Raw genomic sequence first — 8,135 nt, 5'->3', positions numbered from 1 at the left:
ACATAAAATTATATTAGAAGAAAGTCACTCTATAACTGATAGCCACGAAAAAAATACTTTTAGTAGTTATTCATGGGCTTTATTGAAGTAAAATAATTTGGTTATTGCTGCTATTCCTTGTGGGTTTGCTGCAACTTGCTGACATAAAAACATGATTAATTGTTTCATTCTTTCTTGTGGGTATATTATTATTATTTATATTTTTAAAAAATGTTTTCCTTAGGCAACATATGTTTTTTCAGTAGTCAGGAATACTGAGCATTGATGATCATTTTATTTATTTATGTGGTACTAGGACAAAAAAAAATGAAGGGAAATACTTGTTTTGAGGTCCCATGGTTTTGTTTGGTATAGGAGGCTTCAAAAGAGAGAGAGTGAGAGTGAGAGAGAGTGAGAGTGTATTGGAACATGAAATGTATTAAATGGGGTAGGTGGAAGGAAAGGCTCCATACCGTTGGTCTAGGCAGTAAGATTTATTTGTACTTTTGAAATAGTATTAAAATGATTAAATCGTAGTAGAATATGCAATGGATGGGAAAACTGTCTAATCTGGTATCATAGTAGATTATCTCCTATGTTGCCATTAGGACAAAAAATAATAGGACATTTTATCATCAATGCCCTACCAATGATTACTCAAAGGCATATGCAAGAAATGCTAGAAGGCAAAATGACCTTTATTTGACATAGCAAGTCAAATTTTATATTGTATTATAGATCTTCAAGGTATTTTGCAACTAAAAAACTCTACAGCTACAATTTCATACTGTGCTCAGCTAAATTGCAGCATCCAGATGACTTTGGCTAATCTTCCAACCTTTCATTATTAAACATATGGGAACTCAACAGGAAATCCCAGGCCTGTACATTAAACTGGAAGGTTGAAAAATATGCCAGAAGATGACAATGTCAGATCTCTTCCAAATAGTTTTCATGAAGTTATTAGAAGTTGAATTGAACTCAAAGAAGAATTTACATGATTAAGAAGCTAGACTTTAGGTGAAATCATTTTGCAGCTATATTGAATAACTTACATTGGCAGCGGGTTTATTCTGAGCACAATTTAAAGTAATAATACTTGCTTCCAGAGTTCTAAATAACTTGGGCTCAAATAGTGCAAATAGGATCACCAAGATCTTGATAAAGCATATAGTCCAGATTGTGAGAAGTAAATTATCTCACTCTACTCTGCCTTAGACAGGCCTTGCTTGGAGTATTGCATATTTCAATTAAAAAAACACCACCACCATTGATAAACTGGAAGAAGACCAGAGAAATGCTACAAAGATGATAAAAGGACTGGAAACTGACTTACAAGGAATGATTCAGAGACCTAGATAATTTAAAAGACCAAGATATGCAGAAGAGAATATGGTGAGCAGAGACAATAGCTTTATTGTCTTTAAATATCTGAAGAGCTGTCACACTGTAGAGGTATTATGCTCCAAAGGGTATATTGGGATAAAAAAATGTAGTGGCAGTCAACTGTTTTGATTGGCAAGGTATTTTAAAACTATTGTACTGTTTACATAAACAATGTATATACTGATGTTTGTATCTACATTAGATAGTATATTGTTTTGGTTTTTATAGGTGGTTTGATCATGTATCAGTGAGAAAACTGTTGTAGGTGCAGTGTAACTTTACAATTTTCTCTTCCTTCCTCTCTTTCTGAAGATTTGATAGTGGTCAAATAGTAATAGCAATAGCACTTAGATTTATATACCGCTTCATAGTGCTTTTCAACACTCTCTAAGCAGTTTACAGAGTCAGCATATTGCCCCCAACACTCTGGGTCTTCATTTTACCGACCTTGGAAGGATGGAAGGCTGAGTCAACCTTGAGCCTGGTGAGATTCGATCTACCAAACTGCTGGCAGCCGGTGATCAGCAGAAGTAACCTGCAGTACTGCACTCTAACCACTGCAACACCGAGGCTCAAATCCTTGGTGCTCTCTGGCATTGGTTTTATTAGCCAACTAGGTAATATTATTAATGCCTTCATCTGTGCTTTCATCATAAAACACTGATAATGGTTGGGTAATGAAATGTCTATAAGCAAACAACCAAGTTTAGAATGCACCAAGAATGCACCAAGCTATAGATACTGTCTTCTATTCGATCTTAAGAGTTATTCTCAGAAGTTTATTAATATTAATATTCACAATAATCAATCCAAAGGTTTGCTCTAGTAGTGTAATCTAGCCTTTCCTATTGTAATACATTCCAGATAGGTTATTTATTAGTTTGTTAATGCATTCACAGCTGCCCTTCTCAGAGTTTATGGAGCTGTCCATGGTAGTTTCCATCATTTATCCACACAAGAACAACCCCTGTGGAGATAGACGTCTTTCCTTGAGAGAATGGAACTGGCCCAGAGTTACTCATTGAATGCCATGGTTGACTGGAAGCATGAACTGGGTTTCTCAGGTTCCACTGAACACTTTAATCACTGCAGTACAAAGATTGCTGCTGGTTGGAGTTTTGGTCTTCACACATTTGGAGAGTTCCAGGCTAAGAAAGGTGGTCCCTACTATGACCTGGCTCTAATAGATAAATTACTAATGTACACATGCTTCAGCCTTCAATGCATCTGCATTCCAATTGTAAATTATCAAAAAAAACCAAGATTGGAGACAAATAAAATGCCAAATCTTTAACAAAGATGTTATCATGTCAGCTGTGCCATCGTACAATAGCAATAGCACTTAGACTTCTATACCACTTCATAGCCCTTTTTAAGTGGTTTACAGAGTCAGCATATTGACTCCAACAATCTGGATCCACATTTTACACACCTCGGAAGAATGGAAGGCTGAGTCAACCTTGAGCCTGATGAAATTTGAACTGCCAAATTGCAGGCATCTGGCAGTTAGCAGAAGTAGCCTGCAGTACTGCATTCTAACCACTGCACCACCATGGATCAACTGTATACAACTTATAAAGTTGTATAGGTCATCCCATATTAGTGATTTCCGCTTAACAGTTTTTTATAGAAATCTGTCTCAAAAGCCAACATGAAAAACCGTTTGATTACATCAGTTGGCTTCATTCCCACAAGCTCATATTTGCTGTCTTGTCAGAGGCAGTAATCTGATGGGTTAAAGATGTTTCTTCAGCTCTTGCTACACTTTTACAAGGTACTTGACTATTAGAAGGAGCTGGGGTGTGATGACTAAACATTGATTTTGCAAATGGCATTATCTAATTAATAGTCGATGTGCATGTCTACATGAAAGGTCTTCATTAAAATCAGTTCTGAGTAAACAGATTTAAAATTAGGTGACACATTTTTGACTTGGAATAACAAGTTGGATGGATTATAACAACCTGAATAACTTTTCTTGAATCTCAGGTTTTCAGGATCTGGTTCATCCATATCAGGTTCATAATATGGGCACATTATATATAAATAATGTGGATATATTATACACAAATAATAGTAATAAGTATTAGTATCTGGGGTTTATAGGACATTCAGTAGGATAGGATAGGATAGGCTAGGATAGGCTAGGCTAGGCTAGGCTAGGCTAGGATAGGCTAGGCTAGGATAGGATAGGATATACACTGTTTCTGTGTATGTTTGTATAGTGGGAATGCCCAATGTTATATGATTTCATGATTTTTAAAATAGAAAAGTGTTTTCCATTAGTTTTGTCCAGGCTCAGCAATACAGTTTTTCTGTGCTCATCCGAAAACAAAATGACAAACAATAAAAAATATTAAAAGTCTTGATTTGTTTTCTATTTTACAATGATTTTATTAAAAGAAGAAAATAAGATTGCAGACGTTGAGCCATAATTGATTTTATATTTTGTTAGGAATGTATTGTCCATACAATCTTATACATCAAGATGTTCAGAGGCAACTTTACATTCACTCACTCTCCCTCCCTCCCTCCCTCCCTCCTTCCCTCTCTCACACACACAAATTTATGTGGGTGAGTGATAAAAGATATTAAGAGTTTTATGTATAAATAGAGAGACAGAAAGGAACAACTGATATTGTACCAATTTCATTAAAAAAAATATGAGACAATAAATTTAGGGAGCTGTATTTTATTGTAAACAATTGAGTTTAGGATAGTTTATATTCTCTTTTGGAGAGAGAGTTTGGTGCAGTGATTAAAAAATTAGGCTAGAATCCAGGAGACCGTGAGTTCTAGTCCTTTCTTAAAGACTGGCACTAAGCTAGTCAGGTGACATGGGCAAGTCACAATCTTCCAGACTTAGGAAGGAAAGAGTGCCAAAATCCTTGCCAAGAAAACTGCAAGGGTATGTCTATATGAGAATCAAACATGATTGAACAGAACAACAACAAAGTCTCTTTTCATAATGAACTTGAATAAACACACACACACACACTCTTTTAAAGAAATTAGTCAAAGTTGTTTTCTTTGCTTCAACATACTGTTGTTCATACAAAATACTGACTAAGAATTCTGGGAGATGTGGTTCTGATACATTTGAATGCAATCAATCTGTATACGAGATTGTAGTTTAATAATCTGATTTTCGTGGATGCCAATTGCTATCAGAACTGCTTAGGTATTTAGCCAGCTTTCTGCTTCCTGTGACTTCTCTTTTAAATAGTTTTAATGAAAAAAATATGTAGGAAGGCAGAATAATGTGTAGCAAAATGCCACTTTCAAATATAATTTTATTTCCTAAAATGTAATTAAAATGCTCATTAGGCATTCTTAGGGAATAAAAATGATGGATCCTGCATGTGACAATTATTTTGTTGTGAATTATGCTCACATTCCACAAAAAAATAATAATAAGATGAGCTGGAGTGGATGGGCAGGTTCTATAAACTAGAAGAAATGGGGAGGACATAACATATCCGATTGCCTTCTGATTAATAGGTGTTTTAAAATAGCTCTATTTACATACACATTTAAAATCTCATAGTGCTGTTACTTAAATCTACAACATTATTCACACTATCCATAGATATATAAATTCAATTCAAGTTTAATTCTTTTTTCTTATTTTATTGCAAAATTGTCAACTATAATTTTTGAAAAAATAAGCAACAGTAATAATGTGCCCATAATTATCTTAGTTTATAGAAAGTTTTAATTATTTATATAGTATAATATATTAAACATACTACTATTACATTATTTTATTTTTTGTAATATATAATAATTATCCTGTTACCCTGTTTTATTTTCATGGATATATTTTTTGGTTGTGTAACCTACAGAGTTAACCCTAGAAACATAATCAGGCACAAGAACTCAGATATCTTATTCACCAGACAAGATTTAAAAGTTTTCTCATACTAAAAAAATATTTCAAAACCTTCACTGCTGTGGAAAACCTAAAGCATTTTTCCCAAGTATATATTTTTAGACTATGATATGGATGACACACAAAATGGCTGCTGCAGGTTTTTTTTTATATTTACAAATTGAATGCCATGGTCACCTGGGGCAGTTTTATCTCTTGGAATAAGATACATATATCAAAGAATAAGGAATATGATCTCGACAGAATCAAATTCCATTGCTAGGATGATGAGGACTGAAAAAAAAATTAAGTCCAAAACTGACATAAATAATTGGAAATGGAAATTGGAAAGGGGTCAGACTGACACCTCCCTAGTTCACTCAGCTGAACTACAAATAGTTGGAAGAGGTACAATGTAATCCTAGCTACATAATCCCCCCTCCTACATGCCCAGTACCTCTGGTGGCTCAGCAGACAAAGTCTGTCTGTTATTAACACAGCTGCTTGTAATTACTGCAAGTTCAAGTCCCACCAGGCCCAAGGTTGACTCAGCCTTCCATCCTTTATAAGGTAGGTAAAATGAGGACCCAGATTGTTGGGGGCAATTAAGTTGACTTTGTATATAATATACAAATGGATGAAGACTATTGCTTAACACAATGTAAGCCGCCCTGAGTCTTCGGAGAAGGGTGGGATATAAATTCAAATTTAAAGAAAAGTACAAATATGAATGGGAGGAGGTAGTAGATGCCATCATCTCCCCTACCCAAACAGCAGCCCAGGTGACCACCAGACGACAATGCCGTGACCAGCAAGACCGACCCACAAATGATCTAACCATGAACATCAAAACTGAACAGCTAGCAGACCCCTGGTTCTGTGACAACAAACATACCTTGACTAAAAGGGAGAACCTAGTGTGGAAAGGGACGAAACTCTACGTCCCAGAGTCCCTACGCATCTCCAAAGGAGCCACAATGTCAAAATTTTGTTCTAGTCAGTGTCAATAAAGCTAGTTTTAACTTTCCCATAGAGTTGATTTCTTGCTCTACTCTACCTACTGGAGCTGACAATTTGGTTTTTAAGAAACATCATACATATCGGTAGATATGACTGCATGCTACCTTTTTGTTTTCAAATCCAAAACTCTAAACATGGATTGTTATTAAGTCCTTAAATATGTTGACAAACTTTGCAAATGCATATTAATATTATCCTTTTAACCATAAGTAAAAAATATCTTCTTAATAACAACAACAATGTGTAACTAATCATAATTCCAACTACTGGAATTATTAAATGGATACAAGCTGAACTGGACAGTTTGAACAAGAAAACTAATCACTATCATTATGCATAGTGTTATTTATATTCTACCTATATTGTTTTTACAAATAGCCCTAAGCAGGACACATATCCGGCATACCTTTCTCCACCTATTTTCCCCACAACAACAACCCTGTGAGGTGAGTTGGGCTGAGAGAGAGCGCCTGGGCCAAGATTACGCAGCTGGCTTTCATGGCTGAGGCAGAACTTGAATTCACAGTCTCATCCTTTTTAGCCGGGTACCTTAACCACTAGACCATGTAGCTATCTTGCAGAAATGAAGGCAGGCATTTACTTCAGGTCTAACAAGCTATTGAAGAAAAAAATATGTAAAAAACAGTAAAGTTTTTATGAAAGTTAAAAATTGCAACTAATTTAAGTGTATAGGAAACAAAAAGTGAATATAAAACAGGAACAGAATGCTGGCAAGGATTATATGCCATTATATGATCGATTTCTACAAGAGGTTGAGGGGAAATTGGATAAAAATAAACCTGGCAATATCTTACAACTGAAACATTAAAAAAAGAAACAGAAGGCTTGATTTTGGCTGCTCAAGAGAAAGTTATTCAAACTAATAGACGTCAAGGCCAAATTTGAAAAATCATCCAATGATTCAAAGTGCAGATTGTGCAAAGAAGCAGAAGAAACAGTTGATAATATGCAATAAAATCACACAAACATTGTAAACATCTTAATATAGTCACCAAAATGATTCGATGTAACATTTGTAAAAATTGTCATATGCCAGTAATGAAAAATCGATGGAAACATAGGCTTGAAAAAGTAGCAAAAAATAAGTAGGTTAAAACATTGTCACATTTCTGAATACAGATTGAGTCCTGGCTCATAAACTAAGAACTATTAACTGAGACTGAAAAGAAGAAAATGTGATCATTGATATGGCAAAACACCAGGGAATGTAGAATAGAAGACAAAGAATTGGAGAAGATCAGAAAGTTTCAAGATCTGAAAACCAAAACTGAAAGATTATGGCATAAATTGGCCATGGTCATCCCAGTGATTATTCATACTCTGAGTGACATATCAAAGACTCTGGGATGGCACTTAGAAAATCTGTGCATTGGCAACATTTCCATCTATCAGTTGAAAAATTATGTTGATACATTACATCATCCTAGGTTCTGGAGAAGAATCTGATGAGTATGAAGGCCAATGCCAGCTAAAGAACAGGCATCTTCAACTTCACATTTCTGTAAACAGATAATAGTGATGTGTGACCAATCATAATAATAATCTATTGATTAGCCTTTAGGCCATATCAGAATATAAAATGTAGGACAATATAGTTCCCATCACCAATCTCTTTCCACTTATGACTGTACGACTATAACTTGTTGCTGGCAATCCTTATGATTTATATTGATATATTGACCATCAATTGTGTTGTAAATGTTGTACCTTGATGAACGTATCTTTTCTTTTATGTACACTGAGAGCATATGCACCAAGACAAATTCCTTGTGTGTCCAATCACACTTGGCCAATAAAATTCTATTCAAATTCTATTCAAATTCTATAATAACATAATAATATATGCCAATTGAAGTGA

The sequence above is a fragment of the Ahaetulla prasina genome, chromosome 3 (assembly GCF_028640845.1).
Source record: "Ahaetulla prasina isolate Xishuangbanna chromosome 3, ASM2864084v1, whole genome shotgun sequence".
Classification (NCBI taxonomy): domain Eukaryota; kingdom Metazoa; phylum Chordata; class Lepidosauria; order Squamata; family Colubridae; genus Ahaetulla; species Ahaetulla prasina.
The sequence above is the reverse complement of the archived record's forward strand: the minus strand, read 5'-3'. Positions refer to the sequence as shown.